We start from the raw sequence: 19,148 nt of genomic DNA on the forward strand, positions 1-19,148 counted from the left end.
AAGAACAGCCTCGCGAGGGTCTGTTCTAGGCTAGGGGGATGAACTGCTAGGAGGATTTCAGTCACCCTTCTCTCTCTCTCTCTCTCTCTCTCTCTTGCCGATCTGGTCTCCTTCTATCATCTCTGATCTCTTCTCTCAGCTCATTTCCTCTCTGATCTCTTCTCTCAACTCATTTCCTCTCTGATCTCTTCTCTCAACTCATTTCCTCTCTCCTCTACCCTGGGGGTGGCTAGTCCTATTTATAGGCAAAGGCCCTGGGCCTCTTCCCAAATATTGAGCGGGAAGGGCGCCAACAATTGACCATTTTGAAGGGGAACATCGGGTACACTTATCCTGACTAAAGTTGGTCCTCGCCTGCCAAAGTCTCTGGTGGCGACGCTAGCTTGGTCTCCACAATGACTTCCTCCCTGCCGTTGGGCTGGTCTTGGTCTCGTTGCACCGAAACGGGTGCCTGTGCTTGATGCTCTCGCCTGTGCTTGCTCCCTTTGCACGAAAGAGGAAAGGAGGACACTGCGCGAGCTGGTGCCCGCCTGGCACCCTTGGTCATCATGGCTTGCGTCACGGGAACCTCGTGAGGTACCCCGCCTTGATCTCTCCGCCTCCTCGCGAGCTAGCCTGATGAGGCCGTGCCTGAGGAAGCTCTGTGTCGTCCGCCCCGCGAGGCTTGGCCCCTCGCGAGGGTCTTGGGTCTGTGTTGATGAAGATGGGCCGTGCTAGGCCCCCCTTTGAGCCACGCCGCAGGCCGCAGGCAGGCATGTCTGGGGACCCCCATTCCCAGAACACCGACAGTAGCCCCCGGGCCCAAGGCGCGCCCGGACTTGGCCGTGCAGGGAGGCGAAAGGGCAAGGGCGAAGCGCCGCGGGCCCTAACTGCCTGCGGCCTTGGGCACCGCATGGCGGTTGATTGGACGTGAGCGCCTCAGCAACCGCGCATGTTGATAAAGGAGCGGCATCTGCCTAGGCTTTGCTTTCTTTGCTTTCTCCGGTTGCTGCTCAGATCCCCTTTCCTGCGCCTCTCCTTCCTTCCTCCAAAATTTCTAGATCCACTCCGACCGCGTGACCTAGGAAGCCATGGCGCCTCGTCAGTCCCCGGCCGGGGCTTGGTACTTGTCTGCCCTGGATTCGCCGAATGTGACGGAGGCGAGCCTCGCCCGGTTGCGCCGGATGGCGGCGGCGCAGGGCATCGACGGGGAGAAGGTGTTCAAGGCTGGCTCCGCCACCCCTGAGGGCCAAGGGAGCACCTTCTATCCACTCTTTGTAAGCGCCATTGCTGCTGGCCTGGTGCCTCCCTTCTCCGAGTTCTTCTTCTCTGTCCTCCGTCATTATAGGCTACAGGCTCTGCATCTCCACCCCAACTCCATCCTTCTCCTGGCAATCTTTTCCTATTACTGCGAGGCTCATGTAGGAATGCAGCCCTCAGTGGCCTTGCTGCGCCACTACTTCTACATCCGGACCTCTCGCGGTCCTACTTCCGCATGCGCGAGCTTCGTCGCGTACGGTGGCTCCATTGCCATTTCGAACCCCGGGAAAAGGATTGAGGGCTTCAGGAGCAAGTGGTTCTTGGCTGATGTTGGGCGCATCCACCCTCGGCTGATCTTTCCCATGGAGCAACCCACGAGCTCCAGTGATTGGGGTCGAGCGGAGCTCGCGGACCCCCGCGCGAAGCTGGTGTTGGAGAAGATGGACGCGGATCTGAGGCCGGCCAACATGGCGGCGGCGAAGATGACCGGCGCGTCTCTGTTGAGGGAATTCCTGGAGCACCAGCTGGCTCCACTTCGACAGTACTCTCTTCCGATGTGGAGGCCCCATCCGAGCCCCGCGTCCTTGGCCGACGAAGATCTGGCTGCGGTCCTCCAATCTCTGGTCGGGGGCGATGTGGCGAGGTTGGAGGGCGCTCCTACGCCCTTGTTCCTCCGTGACGACTAGGAGAAGGTAGTGGAGTCCATGCCCGTCTTCAACGGGGACGGGCCCGTGCCCACGGAGGTTCCTGCGGAACCGGTGGACGTGTCCTCCGACGACTCCAGCGAGGAGGAGGAAGGAGGGGAGCGGGAAAAAGGGCCTGACTCCGAGGCGACTGACGGAGAGTCGAGGGCTCCCCTCCTTTGGCGCAGGTCCCGCGCTCTCCGCCTCTCTCCGAGCGGTGACGACGAGGATGATGACGAGCAGAGCGGCGGGAGCTTGCCCCTGATCCCGAAGAAGGACAGGACCGGGCTGATCTCCCGCGGGTCTGCCCCGGCCCCGAGGCGGACCGCAGACGCGCCTTCCGCTTCCAAGCTTCCCAAGGTTGACCCTTCCAGCCGGCTTTCAGGCTTCAAATTTGGCCGGAGGCTGCCTGAGCTCACTGGCGACGACCCGTAAGCGCTTGATTCTTGTCTTTATTTCTTGTTCTGCTACTGAGGCTTGTCGTCCGCGTCTCTTGGATAGGCTGGCGCTCGCAGCAAAGAAGCTGAAGGGAGCTCCTGAGGTTCCATCCAGGGCAGCGCCTCTGCCCGCGAAGGAAGGTGACCGCGACGCATGGGCCTCTCCTGCCCGGTCGTCCTCGCGAGGCCTGGCTGAGCCGGCTGGGGCGAGCTCAGCCCCCATGGCCCAAGCGACTGCCGAGGTGCCTTTGCCTGCTGCCGCCACCATAGCCATTGGGGCGCAGCAGGCTCCGCCTCAGGATGATGTGGTCGCGCCGCCGCCTTCTCCTCCTACCCCACCGACTGCTATCTCTCCGACTCCTCTTGCCGTTCTAGATCGTGCTGCTGTTGAGCTGGGCCGGCTGCGATAGGATCTTCTTGGCGTCGACCCTCGCTTAGTGGCCGGGCGCTTGGAGCTGGCTTCAGGATGGATTTGCTCCGATGCTTCGATTCGGGCGGCGCTGGTCCAGGCCTCGACGGCTTGTGATGAGGAGAGGCAGGCCGTCCTTGAGGCGAAGGCTGCTCGTGATGCCGCCCTGGGGGAGGTGGTCGACGTTAGTGGTCGCTGCAAGGTTCTGGAGGACGAGCTACAAGGCCTGCGGGACCAGCTCGCGAAAGAGGCCCGCCTTCGCCAAGAGCAGGAAGAAGGCGTGAAGGCTCGCGAGGCAGTCGTTAAGGACCGGGAGGCCAAGCTCGGGAGGTGTCGTGACCGCCTAGGCGCGCTGAAGCGGGAGTTGGGGCAAGGAAGGTCGAGCTGGACGACAAGGCCCAGGTTCTTGCCGAGGACCGCGTGGCCTTCACGGAGATGGAGGCGAAGGCTCGCTCCTCGCTAAGGACGCTTTACGACAGCGGCCTGGAGAGCCCGCTGGCTGGCGCCGAGGACGGCCCTGCCAAGCTGCTTCCCTTCCTGGTTCGCGCTCTTGAAGATGTCGCCCTTGGCCTTGGCCGTGTCCTGTCTTCTGCAGCGCTGACACGGGTCCTCACCCACATCTACCTTCGCGATCCCAGCGTCGACCTCGACAGCCTGTTGGAGCCAGCAAGCGGCGAGCGTGCCGCTGCCGCTGCCGAGCCCGTGAAGGATCGCGCGGAGGCTCTGCTGGGGAAGTTCCGGGCCTTCAGAACCAAGCCGAATCGAGGCGCTGCCGACCCTGCTGCTCCATGAGGCGGAGCCACTCCGCGCTGCTCCGCCGCCGACAAGTGACTCCGTTGTGGCTCCTGTCCTGCTTTCAATTCCTGCACATGTATCATGCCTCGGGGAGGCGTTTAAACTTGCGTTTGGCATTGAGATAATAGTGTGGACTGTAATATTTGCTTTTGAATTCCTTGAAATTTGCGCTTTTCCTTCCTACTTGCTTATGTTCTACGCCGGCAGAGCCCGGCCTCGCGCATACCTCAGCCGCCGTTAGCCCCGACCGGAAACCAGGACGGGACCAAGGAGTGAGGGGCTACGTGACAAGTTAGGCTCCTGAGTCGCGATGCTTAGGAGTCTCCCTTGGCACACAAACAGCAAGTAGGGAGGTGAGATGTGGGTGGATCTACCATTCTATGTCTGCAGAGCCCGGCCCCGCGCATACCTCAACCGCCGTTAGCCCCGACCGGAAACCAGGATGGGACCAAGGAGTGAGGGGTTACGTGACCAGTTAGGCTCCTGAGTCACGATGCTCAGGAGTTCCCCTTGACGCTCAAACGGCCTTCCTACCTTGGCTCCGCTTGGGGAGAGACGCGCGACGAACCAGGCCTGGGGGGCCTGGCTGGGTGGCGTGCGTCTGGGCGTGACCCAGGCGCAACCCCCGTGCCTAGCCCCCTCGCGCGGCACTCCCGAGGGGAGGTGTTACGATGAGGCTAGACACTGAGCTCTGGGCTCCCTGAGGTTAGTGCGGCCCGGGGGCCACCCTCAGTTGTTTATCACCAGTGCGGAGCATAGCGCTTCCGTATGTGTACGGGCATAGCCGCTCCTCGGCAGCGTCGTCAGCCAGCGCGGAGCATGGTGCTTCCACTGGTACGTGGGAGGGGTCTCCCCTCCGGGAGGAGCCCCCGGGGCGTGTACAGCCCCGCCCTGACACATGGCTGGCATGGTAGGGCCTACCGAGGTGTATCTGGGCACCCGTGAGCGAGCGCGGGACTCACGGGGCCCTACCTCTAGGCGGGTTGCGCCTGACACTGGGCCTTATCTTGTGATGTGTTCCTCCAAATTTGGTTAGATGCCGGCACTCTACGTCCTCGGGTCCCGGCCCTCGAGCTGGTCTTAGCCATCGCTGGTATGGCAGGTCGCGATGCCGTGGACAAGGCCAGAGGGAGAGGGCTGGAGAGCCAGTAAGAGCCCTGAGTCCCGATGCTCAGGTACCCCCCCTTTAACGTGCAAGTGGTCGACATGGAGAAGAAGAGGTGCCGTGGACCGGCATCAAATAATCAAGCATGGTGGGTCGAGCGCATAGCCGGAAATAAACGCAAAAGGGGATACATGCCGCTGGGTCTGGCCCAAGCGACTTGGGGATGATGCAGCCCGAGGGGGGCCCCCAACAAAGTAAGCTTGCAACATGAAATGAAAGGGATACATGCCGCAGGGATGGACCCACGCGGCCTGTGAATAATGCAGCCCTGGGGGCACTCCTAGCTGGAAATGAAACTTGAAAGATGTCACCTGATGATGTTGAGGACAAAGCAGCATTGGTGTAGCAGACTCGGTGGGCTGCGGAAGCCGATCCTCATGAGCCCCCAGGCCCTTGGGGGCTACTTGCGGACCATCTCCATCTCCGCCAGGGCTGCGAAATGCCTGGCCTCTTGAGCCTCCATGATGCCCCTCATGAGGCGCTGGTACGTGGCAGCCGCGCTCGGCAAGCCGTAAGGCATGCAAACGTAGCTATGGGGTGGACCTTCGCAGCACCCCACTCGCGAGGGCCAGAGGCGCTCCAGAGAGGCGACTCGATTGAGCCCGGGTATGTCGATGCAGACGCGCAGCCCACCATCCTCGCCTGGATGGGGAGCCACAGCTGGTAGGCGGCGGCCGCCTCTCATGACTCCTAACTCCTGTAGCTCCTGAATGGCCTTGCTGACGAACTCCTGAGGGTCTGGCCCTCCTTGCCTTACTCCTTCTTGAGGGAAACGTGCTTCGAAACATGCCTCCATGTGGTGCCCAAGTGCCTCCCTCATGACCTTAGCCAGGTCGGTGACCCTCCAGGGGAGAGCCCCCGAGCCCTTCCTGAGGAGGGCGCCGGGCGCGCTTTCCTATGCGATGGAAGGAGGTTCCCCCTGGGCAGGCGCGGGCCCTGAGGGGCCTGCCTCCTGAGGAGCCGGGCCGGACGATGTCTTCTTCTTCTTGGGGGTGGCCTCGGGAACCCTCCTGCTTCCGCGATCCGTGTCTTCCAGTGATGCGGCCTGAAAGGCTCGTTCCAGGGAACACACCGCATCCTTCTCTTCACAGGGCACCGTGATGACTCCGCCACTTCCCGGCATCTTGAGGACGTTGTAGCCATGGTGAGTTACGGCCATGAACTTGGCCAGCGCTGAGTACCCGAGGATGGCGTTGTACGACAGGCGAATGTGAGCGACGTCGAAGTCGATGAGCTCGGTGCGGTAGTTGTTGCGCGCCCCGAAGGTGACAGGGAGGCGGACCTGCCCAATCGGGACCGTGGAGCTGTCGGTGACTCCGGAGAAAGGCTTGGTTGGCTGATGCTGGTTGTAGGGCACTTGGAGATTGTTGAATGTTTCCACGGACAGGACGTTTATCCCTGCCCCGCCATCGATGAGGGTCCTGGTGACCAGCACGTTGCTGATGATTGTGGAACAAAGCATCGGGAGGACTCCGGCCATGGCCGCACACTTGAGCTGATCCACTGAGCTGAACGTGATGGCGCGCGCCGACCACCTGAGAGGGCGCGTGGCTTCGAGCTTGGGGAGGACTGCATTCACTTCGCGCGCGAACTGCTTGAATATGCGCTGAGAGGCTGGGGCTTGAGCCCCGCCCAAGATGCAGGCGATCGCGCGCGGCTCCTGGAAGCCCCCAGCCCCCTCGTCTTGATGGCGGTCCTCGTTTCTCCTTGGCTGCGGCGGCAGCGGAGGGAGACCTGCGTTGCCTTGCGGGCGATCCTCGCGAGGCTGATCCCTCCAGTTTCCCTCGCGAGGCGGGTCTTGCCAGCGATCCTCGCGAGGTCGATCGCGCCACCCTTGGCGCGGGCAGCGGTCTTCCCAGCGTCCTGCATTTCTTCCTCCTCCTCGACCGTAGCCCCGGTCAGCGTGGTAGGGACGACGGCCGATCCTTCCTTCTCGTATGGCTCGGAGCTCTTGACATTCGTTGGTGTTGTGGGTGTGGAGGTCGTGGTACACACAGTACCGACTGCCCTGGGAAGATTCAGGCTGATCTCTGCCCCGCTTGGTGTCCGGTTCTGCCGCGAGCACGGCAGCCCCCTTGTGCTTCACATCCTTGGCCTTGGGCTTCTTCTCTTCTGGGTCTGTGGCAGGCAGCTCGAGGAGGGAGAGACGCCCTTCCTCAGCCCTGGTGCACTTGGTCGCCAAGTTGAACAGTTCCAAGGAAGTGCACATGTCTTCATGCATCGCCAGCTCCTCCTTCATCTTGACATCGCGCACGCCGTCGGAGAAGGCTGAGATCATGGCCTCCTCGGTCACCTTGGGAATCTTGAGGCGTGAGTTGTTGAAGCGCTGGATGTACTTTTGCAGGGTCTCTCCGGGTTGTTGCTTGATGCGGCGCATGTCGCTCACGGCGGGTGGCCGGTCGCGAGTACCTTGGAAGTTGGCGATGAAGCAGGTGCGCATCTCGTCCCAGGAGGAGATCATGCCTGGAGCTAGGTTCAGGAGCCAGGTGCGGGCCCTGTCCTTGAGCGCCATGGGAAACCAGTTTGCCATGACCTTCTCGTCTCCGTTGGCAGCTTCGATGCCCAGCTCATAGAGCTGTAGGAACTCCGCAGGGTCGGTCGTGCCGTCATAACGAGGAGGTAGGTCTGGCTTGAACTTGCCGGGCCACGCGACGCTGCGTAGCTCGGTGGTGAAGGCATGGCAGCCTGCTGTGGCCACAGGAGGCCTTGGGTGACGGAGAGCTTGGTATTGTTGGTCCCCACGCTCTGCAGCTGGGAGCAGCGCGGGGTCTTGACGTGCGGGAGCAGGAGCATGGTCGCGACGTGCTGGAGCAGGGAGCGCCCGGGGAGCTTCTTGCGAGCGAGGGATTTCTTGGCAGCTCTGCTGTTGCCGCGCCAGCACCTGATGGAGCGGGTTCCGCCCAGGGGCCTCACGCCTTGGAGCCTGGGCGCCTTCTTCAGGAGGAGGCGGCTGGGGCGCCCCCGGAGCTTCGTTGCCCGCGCAGGGCGGGGTGCGGTGCAGCGGAACAGACGGCGCAGGAGAGCCCCCTGCGGCGCGGATGAGCTCAGCGACGCGGTCGAGCCATTCTTCGTAGACGTCGTCGACGGGATGGTAGCGTAGGAGCTCGTTTGCCGCGATGAGCGCAGCTCGAGCCTCCATGGGTGCGCGGAGCGCGCGGGACGAAGAACCAGCTGGGGTGAGCGAGGGAGTAGCGGTGCGGCCGTCTTGCCGCACGGACGGATGCTGAGACGATGCTTGCTACTCGTGTCCCGCCAGGCCGGTGGCGGCATTGACGGCAGGTGACGAGGAACGGAGACGCGGGAGGTGAGAGCGGCCCAGCGCTCGATGCGGGCCCGACGAGCGTCAGACTTGGACGCGATGGTCGGAGGAGAACGGGGCGGTGGAAGACGAATTCCGGCGCACCCCTACCTGGTGCGCCAAATGTCGGGTTTTTGGTTCCGGCAGACCCTTGAGGTTCGAACACTGGGGTGCACGCGGAGATTTCGCCTTCTACCTACATGCACCCCTCCGCCTCGCTAAGATCTAAGCTATGGAAAGAACAGCACAAGAGACACAGGGTTTATACTAGTTCTGGCCACCGTTGTGGTGTAATACCCTACTCCATTGTGTGGTGTGGTGGATTGCCTCTTGGGATGATGATGATGAACAATACAAGGAAGAACAACCTCGCGAGGGTCTGTTCTTGGCTGGGGGGATGAACTGCTAGGAGGAGTTCAGTCACCCTTCTCTCTCTCTCTCTTGCTGATCTGGTCTCCTTCTATCCTCTTTGATCTCTTCTCTCAGCTCATTTCCTCTCTGATCTCTTCTCTCAACTCATTTCCTCTCTGATCTCTTCTCTCAACTCATTTCCTCTCTCCTCTACCCTGGGGGTGGCTAGTCCTATTTATAGGCAAAGGCCCTGGGCCTCTTCCCAAATATTGAGCGTGAAGGGCGCCAACAATTGGCCATTTTGAAGGGGAACATCGGGTACACTTATCCTGACTAAAGTTGTTCCTTGCCTGCCAAAGGCTCTAGTGGTGATGCTAGCTTGGGCTCCACAATGACTTCCTCCCTGCCGTTGGGCTGGTCTTGGTCTCGTTGCACCGAAACGGGTGCCTTTGCTTGATGCTCTCGCCTGCGCTTGCTCCCTTTGCACCAAAGAGGAAAGGAGGACACTGCGCGGGCTGGCGCCCGCCTGGCACCCTTGGTCGTTATGGCTTGCGTCACGGGCACCTTGTGAGGTACCCCGCCTTGATCTCTCCGCCTCCTCGCAAGCAAGCCTGATGAGGCCGTGCCTGAGGAAGCTCTGTGTCGTCCGCCCCGCGAGGCTTGGCCCCTTGCGAGGGTCTTGGGTCTGTGTTGATGAAGATGGGCCGTGGTGGGCCCCCCTTTGAGCCACGCCGCAGGCCGCAGGCAGGCAAGTATGGGGACCCCCGTTCCCAGAACGCCGACAATATTGGCATAGAGGAAAGGTATTTCTTCAGATCCTGCAACGTCGCCTCAGCCTCTGTGGTCCACTCCATTGGGCCTGACTTCTTCAAGATTTTGAAGAAGGGAAGGGCACGTTCAGCGGACTTGGAGATGAACATGCTCATGGTGGCAACGCAGCCAATGAGCTGGCGCACATCCTTGATCCGCTTGGGTGCCTCAATCTGCATAGTGGCCTTCATCTTTTCTGGGTTTGCCTCGATCCCACGCTGCGACACAAAGAACCAGAGAAGTTTTCCTGATGGGACACCAAAGACACACTTCTTAGGGTTCAGCTTGAGGTTGATCTTGCGTAGGTTGGCAAATGTCTCTCCTAGGTCTTGTAAAAGGGTCGCCTTGTCCTTGGTTTTGACCACTATGACATCCATATATGCTTCCATATTTCTATGTAGCTGGGGCTCAAGATCAATCTGGACCACCCTTGTGAATGTCGATCCAGCACTCTTCAACCCGAAAGGCATCCGTAAATAGCAATACGTAACACGTGGGGAGATAATGTCTGTCTTCTCTTCATCTTCTCTTGCCATGAAGATCTGGTGATAGCCCGAGTAGGCATCGAGGAATGACAACAGATCACACCCGGCCATGGACTCAACAATCTGGTCGATGCGCGGCAATGGGAAGGGGTCCATAGGACAAGCCTTATTGACATCCGTGTAGTCAATACAAAGCCTCCACTTCCAATTTGCCTTGCGCACCACCACCGGATTGGCCAACCACGTTGGATGAAGCACTCCTCTCACCAAACCTGCCGCTTCCAATTTCCTGATCTCCTTTGTGATGAACTCCTGTCGTTCCAAAGCTTGCTTCCTGACCTTCTGCTTAACGTGTCATACATGGGGACAGACAGCAAGGTGGTGCTCAATCACTTCCCTGGGAACGCCGGGGATGTCGGATGCTTGCCACGCAAACACATCGACATTCGCCCGCAGGAAAGCGACGAGTGCGCCTTCCTATTTGCTGTCAAGGGTGGAGCTTATGGTGAAAGCCCCTCCCATGCCATCCTCCTTGACGGACACCCTCTTGGTCTCTGGTGGTGCAACTCTGGATTTTTTGCTTTTGCCGGTAGATCTGTCGGGCACATCCTCGACGGTAGCACAGCACTCCGAAGAGGTGTGCTTGCCGGAGTGGGTGTGAGAGGTCTTGCCGGTCTTCTTCTTCCTTCCCGGGGCCTTAACAGCAGGAGTCAGTGCCTTGGCGGCAGCAGCTGCAACTGCTTCTCGATAGAGTTGGTCAGTGCAGATCAGGGCATCCTTCTTGTCAGAGGGGACAGTGATGATGGTCATCGGCCCAGGCATCTTCAGCGTATTGTAGGCGTAGTGCGACGCCGCCATGAACTTGGCTAGTGTCGGGCGGACGAGACTTCCGTTGTAGGGCAAGGGGATCTCGGCCACATCAAAGACGATCCTCTCTATCCTGTAGTTCAACTCACCCCCAAACGTCACGGGCAATGTGACCTTCCCCTTCGGCTGGCTCCTTCCCGGGCTGACCCCTTGAAAGTACCCGTTTCCTCAAGGTCTCCATAAGGAATTTGATGCCTTTTGATCACGACGGACGAGATCAAGTTCAGGACAGCCCTGCCGTCATCCAGCATCTTATTCACCTTGAGGTTGCGTATCGTTGGTGAGACCAACAATGGCAAACACCCGACCGCAGTTGTGCGGTCAGGGTGGTCCTCGGCGTCAAAGATGAGGGGCGTGCTGGACCACTTGAGTGGCTTCTGAGCGTCGAATGATGCCTCTGCTGCTGTAATCTCATGCGCCCACTGCTTGAGCTAGTGGTGAGAAGTGTGCAGTGAGGCGCCACCATCGCCACACATGGCCTCCGTAGCCTTCTGGAACTCATGCTCACCGGACTCGTCGTCCTCGTCATGATCATCGTCTTCCTGCTTCGTGTCGCGGTCCCGAGCGGGCCTCTCTTGCTGGTTATCCTTGCCGCGGTGACCTCCTTGGCCGCCACGCTTCTTGCCGGATCCTTCGGCACCATCCCGACCCTTCTCCTTGTCCCGCATCTCATATTCGGATTTTTGCTTTTCAGCAAGCAGCTCAACTTGTCGGCAGTTCTGGAGGTCGTGGCCCTTGGTGCGGTGGATCTTGCAGTACTTCTTGTCAGAACCTCGTGGCTTGTCGATAGCCGCCAAGGCCTGGCAAGCGGCGCACCCGACAATCTCCTTGCCGGGGTCGTATACCTTGGCCTTCTTGGCGGCGCTGGTGTCGTCGGATCCCTCGACGGCAAGCACGGTCTTGTCCTTGTGTTTCCTGTTGCGACGCCGGCCCTTCTTTGTCGGGGCGGCGGTGTCTTCGTTAGTAGAGTCGGTTTCCGCACCGGCGTATTCACCGGGGTACTTCCTTCCCTCTCCAGCCTGGGCGCATCTATCGGCCAGAATGTAAAGTTCGGCCACGTCCTTCACCTTGTTCATTGCCATCTCTTCACGCATCTTGCGGTTACGCACATTCTGATGGAATGCCCTGATCACGGCGGCTGGATGAACATCTGGGATGTTGTATTGCACTTGGCTGAACCTCTGTATGTACTTGCGCAGGTTCTCACCATCCTTCTGGAGAATGATCTGCAAATCACTCGCCTGGCCATGAGCTTGGTGGCCTCCAGTGAAGGCACCAATGAACTCGTAGCACATATCTGACCAAGAAGAAATGGAATCCTCCGCCATGTACAGCAACCAAGACATGACATTGGGTTTCAGGGCCAACGGGAAGTAATTGGCAAGCACATTGTCGTCACAGGCTCCAGCGGCCTGCATCGCGATGGTGTAGATGTTGAGGAACTCTGACGGGTGGGTCTTGCCTTCATACTTCTCGCCGACGTCGGGCTTGAACGTGTGCTGGGATGACCGCTGGAATTGCCGCAACTCACGGGTAAAAGCTGGGCAACCCACCTCATAAGGTAGGCGGCCGGAGCGTCCCTGTGCTGGGTGGTCCATAGCAGGCCCTGCCCACCTGTCTGACTGGTGGCGCGTATCGTGCTGGTGCTCAATATGGGTTCGAGCATCTTCATGGGCTCGCTCCCGAAGAACTTGGCGTTGGTCGCGGCGGGTCCGTGGGTTGGACAACACTATGGTAATGTCATCACAAGCATCATCACGATTGACCGACAACCGCAGTGGTTGGCAAGGAGGAGGAGAATCCACAGTGGCCGCGGCACCTCCGGCCCCTCCACCGCTGGCATGCAGTGGTTTGATGGAGCGCCGACCTGAGGGCCCCGTCGGTCGTGGCTCGTCTTTATTGGCGATGCCGACGAGGCTCCGGATAGTGGCTCTTGACCCGTCGAGCTTCTCTGCGGTGGGACGGAAGTCGAGGAGTAGCTGTGCGCGTGCCAGGGCTTGTGCTGGCGTGGGTGGTGGAAAAAGTTGCATGGACCGTGGCGCGCTTCGACTTCTAACCACGTTAGAAGGAGCTCGGTGATGGCCCAGCGGCTGTGCGCCATCCTTGCTAGCACTTCGGTGGGCATGCTGGCCTCCTTCGTCCCGCGGATGACGCACAGTACTCTTCCCACGGCAGCGTCCAGGGTCACTAGTGTGGTGACGCTGCTCGTCGCGCACAACCTGGGAAGAGCGCCTTGTGGGCGCCGAAGTGGGCGTCTTGGAGGTCGCTGCGCCGCCCGTGGCTGGTACGGCGATGCCCCCGGAGGGTCCCGCATCGTCTGCGGGGCCCCAGCTCCGTCTCTGGATTTCGCGGCATGTGGCCCGTCGCCTTGCGCACGAACGACACCGCTCGCCAGGCTCTGACTGCCAGAGCGATGTTGGTGCTCGCGGGTCGCGCCTCGGGTTCTGTCCGCGACCGTCTTGCTGCTCGCCCGCACTAGTACGGGCCGTCCGGCTCACGAACCGACCGTCGTGTGCCGCCTTCTTCTTGGGAGCCATGGCGACAAAGAACTGCTAGGCTAACTGCTAGACCATATTCTTACAACCGCCTGCCCTACCTAGCGCGCCAAAGATGTCGGTGAGAACGACACCTATGGGATCACTAGGATCCCTTCTACGGTCGGCAGGTGCAGGGTCATGAGAAGAACAGGTTTAGGAGCAAGCACACGGGTTTTTTACCCAGGTTCGGGTTGCGAGGATGCGTAAAAATCCTAGTCCTGCTTTGGTGGATGTATTGAGTGTTCTTGAGCTTTTTGAACTAGCTACGGTGGCTGTGCCGTCCCAAAAAGCCGAATCCCTCTCCTGGTCGCCTCGGGCACCCTTTTATAGGAAAAAGGGCTACCATAGTGTCACACAAGAGGTGGAAAGGCCTATAGTGTGCGAGCTTATCGCACGGCATTACAGGACAAAGCGCATTAAATGCGCTACGTTGGTGTCCATTATCTTTATCGGGGAAGGGAACGAGGCCCGTCCCGTCTGTATCTGCCCCGCATCGCTTCGACACGTGCCCGGGCTAGCGATGCATGCAACGCCATGTAGGCAACAGGCAGCTGAGGTGGCACGGTGGTAGGGCCTTCATGAAGATCTTCATGCTGCCACACAGGTGCTTGCGGATTTGTCCTGGAAGCTACATATTGCCACGCAGGTGCCTGCCCAGCTGGTTGGGCTGGTAGCTGCATGCGAACGGCGGCGGAGTCTTGGCTAGTGCGGGCCTAGCAGTGGCCTTGCTGATGCCCTCGGCAAGGGTCTTCACGAGGCGTTGTTGTCATCCCTGGCAAGGGTCTTGCCGGGGTATTGTGGATTTTTCCTTGGCTAGGATCCTGCCTAGGGTCGCCGTCTTCTAGTCCTCATCTAAACTCGTATATTTATGAGCATGACGAAGATTTGCATGCCACCACAGAGGCGCCTCCCGAGCCCTGGTTTCAACGTAGTTGGTTAGGTTGGAGCGGGTTGGCTCAAGGGTGGTTCACTCCACTGGCATCGGGCAAGTTGCCCTGGCAACGCTCTTGCCGGGGCTGCGGGGGGCCCCTCCGCAAGGATCTTGCCGAGGGAGTCCACCTCGCCCTCCTGCCCTCCTGCGCTACTGGTCTTGGCATCACCTTGGTCGTATTGTGCTTTGGCTTCTCTCCGGCTTCCCTCCTCTGCCATGCTAAGTGTGGCTGCGGCGCGTGGCTCTGACTGCCCGTGCACAAGTAAAGGGGTCAAAAGGAGAGCCCCTACGTTTGTACACCGACACTCCATCCATGAGCACCTTGCTGAACTTATACCCTCCAACCTGAGGTGCAACCACTAATGCGAGATGACCTGGATTATCAACCCGGGGCGGATGACCCTCTTGAATCCACACAATGGGCTGCTCAGACCAGCGCAAGTAACGGGGAACTGCCGGTTCAACGGAGTTTACTGCCCTTTTATGAAGCTTCTGATCCCTCTTGCACAACCTCGTGGTGAAGACATGATACTGCCCACTATTCAACTGTTTCGGGTTACTCTAGAATCCAAACTGTTGCTGCTGATTCCCCTGACTAGACTATTGATGGAAACCGCCCTGATTGTCTTGATTCCTAGATGACCTTGCTGACCATTATGACCTTGATGACCCTGGAACCCAGAGCCTACACCGCCACCTCCATAACCCAGCCCCTATGAACCGGATCCTGAACCGCCTCCCGGTCCATGGTTGCTTTGAAAAATATTTGAATTCTTGAACCCCCTCATGATGTAACAATATTTCCAAAGGTGAGTAAGCGGTCTTTGACGCGTATCATGCTTCGGGCATGTCAGATTCAACATATGCTCAAGATTAATGCTTGATCCTCCGGCCTGCGGGGGGCGGGGGGTCTGCCCTTACGTCCCTGGCCATTATTCTATGCATTGGTATTTACCACAAAATCCAGGTTGCTATCATCCTTGCTCTTACCATTACCTCCATGATTGGCTGCCGGGTTATGCTGCTACCCTTTGGTGCTACTGCTCTTCTTTCCCTTTCCTGGTTTGTCATCACCAGACTCAGGATCTTTGGTACTATCAGAGTCAGCGTACTTAACCAGAGCAGCTATAAGTGTCCCCATGTCATTGCAGTGACGTTTTAGCCACCCTAATTTGTGCTTGAGGGGCGTAAAACGGCAATTTTTCTCTAATGTCAAGACTGCTGAATCGACATTTATCCGGTTTGACGAGTGCAGTATCGTTGAAACCCGGCGCACCCAATGGGTTGTTGATTTCCTTCTTCCTAGACACAGAAGCCAAATCAATAATTGACATGGGCTGCTTACACGTGTCCTTGAAATTCTGGATAAACCGGGCTTTTAACTCGGCCCATGACCCAACGGAGTTAGCCGGTACTCCCTTCAACCAAGTACGAGCCATTCCTTCTAACATCATGGTAACATACTTAGCACATGGAGCCTCATCAACATCCAACAGTTCCATCGCCATCTCATAACTCTCAATCCATGATTCAGGAGGTAAATCGGCCGTGTAGTTGGGTACCTTACGGGGACCATTGAAATCCTTGGGCAACCGTACGTTACGCAAATCCGGGGTCAAACACGGCACACCAAAAGACCTAAAAGTTACTCCTGTCTCGATCGAAGTTGTTGGATGAACTAGAGAAGGCTGACGGGCCACGTACTGCACCGTTAACTTGGCCTCTCGACGTGCTCTCCCTTGGTCCACCATGTTCTAAGCACCAGCACCACCGCCTACTGGGTTATTGCCATGAGGCGGATTACGATTCCACGCACTGCTGGATACGGCTGGCTCATCTATGTGTCTGCTGTAACTCTGGATCGAACGGGGGGTGGAATGAATCCTCTCACGGCTGTATGAATAAGCCTACTGCTGAGCCAAGGCTGTCTGAATGAGCTCTCTAGCCCGTCGCGTCTCAACCGCTACTGGGGACTCACCTTCGACTGGGAGAGCCGCCAAACTTGAATCGGCCGCGACCGTGTTATCCAAGGGGTTAGAGTAATGACCCTGCGATGTCGGCATATGATGCAGCGTCGGTGTATGCTGCAGCGGGTTATCACCCTGACGAGGCGGATCCATCGTGCCTGCTCTGGGTGTGTTGAAGAGGTTTCTCGGCTCGCAAACCAAAGGTAAGCGGGTCTGATGCCTTCTCCTCATCACATCATTCGACGCGTTCTGATCTAGCATAAACCGGAAGGATTCTGATTGAACCTGTTGCACCCGAGCCTCCAACTCGGCCCGCATCATGGCCATCCTTACATCCTCAGCTGCCATGTCTTCCTTGGCTTGAGTTATCTGGTCTCTCACTTTGGCAATTTCTGCATTAGGCTCATCCTGGTTTGCCACACTAACCTTGGTCGCCATCAGTGTTGCTAAAGCGTCAAGTAAACCAGACAAAACCTGAGTCGATGGGTGCGTAGGGCCTCCTGCTCCGGCTGCTGTTGCTGCTGCTAACCTGGATATTAACGCCGCCACAGTTGAAGAATTATGCCTCGGCTGTGTACCGGCCATAAAGATTGCAACCCAGTTCAGCGGCTCCTGGGGATCTAGAATACTGTCACCATCGGAATAGCCCCCAAGCTGGCTATTTCCAGCTGGTACAATGACTCGGTCTCTCAAGTAGATGACTCGCCATCGGAGTAAATGACGGTTTCATCATCATATACTGATCTACCCTCAGATTCTTCCCCGTGGATGACTCCCACGAAGGCACACTACATGGCAGGTTGAACCCGGGCAGGTCTCACACGCTGAGCCGTCTCGATGATGTCGGTGCAGATGTCCGGCTTAGGGCCCGGTTCGCCGATCTTGCCGATGAAGACGTGAATTCCACCGAAGGGGACCCAGTACACATACTCAATGGAGCCGGCCTCGGGGCCCTATCCCGCGTCATCGATGTAGAGCTTGCTGCGGCGATCTTGGTCATCCGGCCCATGGCGTATCCCTTAAGCCCTTCGAAGCTGCCCTTCAAGAACTCGAAACCATCGTGCGATAGCCCCACGATGGGTGCCAACTATCGTGGAAACGTCATGACAAATGTCCTAGTTTAAGGACTTAGTCATGAGGCCCTCGCGTTGAGGTTAGCTTAAAGGGGTTAAACAGGACAAAGGACACGGGAGTTTATACTGGTTCGGCCCCTTACGATGAAGGTAAAAGCCTAGTCCAGTTTGTAGTTGGTATTGCTAGGGTTTCGATGAACAGGGAGCAAATATGCTTGACCCGGCTCTCGATCTCTTGTTTCTTGTCCCGAAACCGTCGTTGGGTTGTCCCTTTATATACACAGGTTACGCCCGGCAGTTTATAGAGTCCCGGCCGACTCATAAACGTGTCCGGCTAGGTTTCTACCTTTTCTTATCTTACAAAACAAGTTATTAATCTTATGAAGGTTTATATCTATGGGTCATAATCCACCTTTGGGCCTTGGGCCCTCTTGTTAACTCTCCTTCGTAAAGCGTCGTACCTCTTGTCCTCGCGGGCTATGACAGACATGAATTCACTATGAGTATAATCCGGCCCCTCCTGGGCGGTTTATACTCAGTAGTTATATCCCCAACATGTTGCATGATGAATGCCATCCGACATAATTATCCACCATTGATCCATTTGCTACGAGTTCGTTTCATATTGATCTTTGCTAAGTTACTTTGCTACTAAATACTTTGCTGCAGGTATTAAGACTTTCAGGTGTGGTTGAATTGACAACTCAGCTTCTAATACTTGAGAATAGTCTCTAGCTCTCCTTATGTCTAATCAATAAATTTGGGTTGAATACTGTCGTGGAATTGTCACGGTAGATGTCATAGAGCAAGGACTTAGTCGTAGGGCCATTGCACTAGGAAGCTTAAAGGGGTTAATCGGGACAAAGGACATGAGAGAGGGTTTTATACTAGTTCGGCCCCTTACAATGAAGGTAAAAGCCTACGTCTAGTTGGGATTGGTATTGCTGAGGTTTCAATCTCCAAGAGGCTCAACTCGCCGGCTTGGTGATCGACTTGATTGTTTCTTCCCCTAAGCCACCACCGGGTCGTCCCCTTATATACACGGGTTGACGCCTGGTGGCTTACAGAGTCCCGGCCGGCTCATGATCGTGTCCAGCTCGGTGACTTCCTTTATATGTCTTTCCTTACAAGTCTTTCCGCACATATGGCGGTTTACAATAACGGGCTTTGAGCCAGCCCGAGGCCTTTGGGCTTTCTATATATACTAATAAACTATCATCTTGACTGTATATTGGGCTTCTTACGTAACCCGCGATTAAGGCTAACCCGGCCCCTCCTGGGCGGGTTTTAGCTGATAGTAATATCCCCAACATTAGGCCCTAGGATGACTTTGAACTTTGTTCTTTGTCAATCTTTAATACTTAGGTAGAATCCATCCTTTGTCTGAAAATTTCCTTAACCCGCCGTGACGTCATCTTTTTGAAATACAAAAAACTTTCATGACGTCACCTTCCAACGGATCCTTCATTTTTATTGTCTTCCGAGAATCGAGGCGTCTGTTCGGTTGGATAATTATTACCGGGTCTTCTTGATTTTCGAGCCTGCCTGTTCGCGCATTCCCTTATAAATAGGCATAACTTAGGTATTTCTCATTCTCCTTTCTTCCTCATCTTCTTCCACTCGTGAACTCCGTCGCTTCTTGAGCTCCACCGTCGCTGCAACTCTCATCGTCGTCGTCAAGCTTGGCCACTGCATCACCCTGAGTTCGTCCAGAGAACACGGCAACTCTTCGCGGGAGGCCAGGTTCTTGTAAGCTTTCTTCTCTCTCTCGCACCTAGATCTGTTTCTAGGTTTTACGAGTTCTTCAGTGTTCTTCATCTGTTCATCACGGGCCATCTTGTAGACCTTCTCCGCAACTTATTTTGATCCAGAAAAGATATATAACTCGCGCGGTAGCTGTTTGGCATTCGTTTTTGATATCAATAGATCCCTTTTACCTATACAGATGCTTCGTTATAGTCGACGAACTCCTCTGCACTATGTTTTTTAGGTCTAGAATATTTCCCTTTTTGAAACAGCCCTTTGATCCAAAATGATAATAAGAACTTGGTGAAACTTGTTTATGCCAACACTTAACTGAATTCTGCCTTTTGAGAAAATC

The sequence above is a fragment of the Triticum aestivum genome, chromosome 2A (genome assembly GCF_018294505.1).
Source record: "Triticum aestivum cultivar Chinese Spring chromosome 2A, IWGSC CS RefSeq v2.1, whole genome shotgun sequence".
In the NCBI taxonomy this organism is placed as follows: Eukaryota; Viridiplantae; Streptophyta; class Magnoliopsida; order Poales; family Poaceae; genus Triticum; species Triticum aestivum.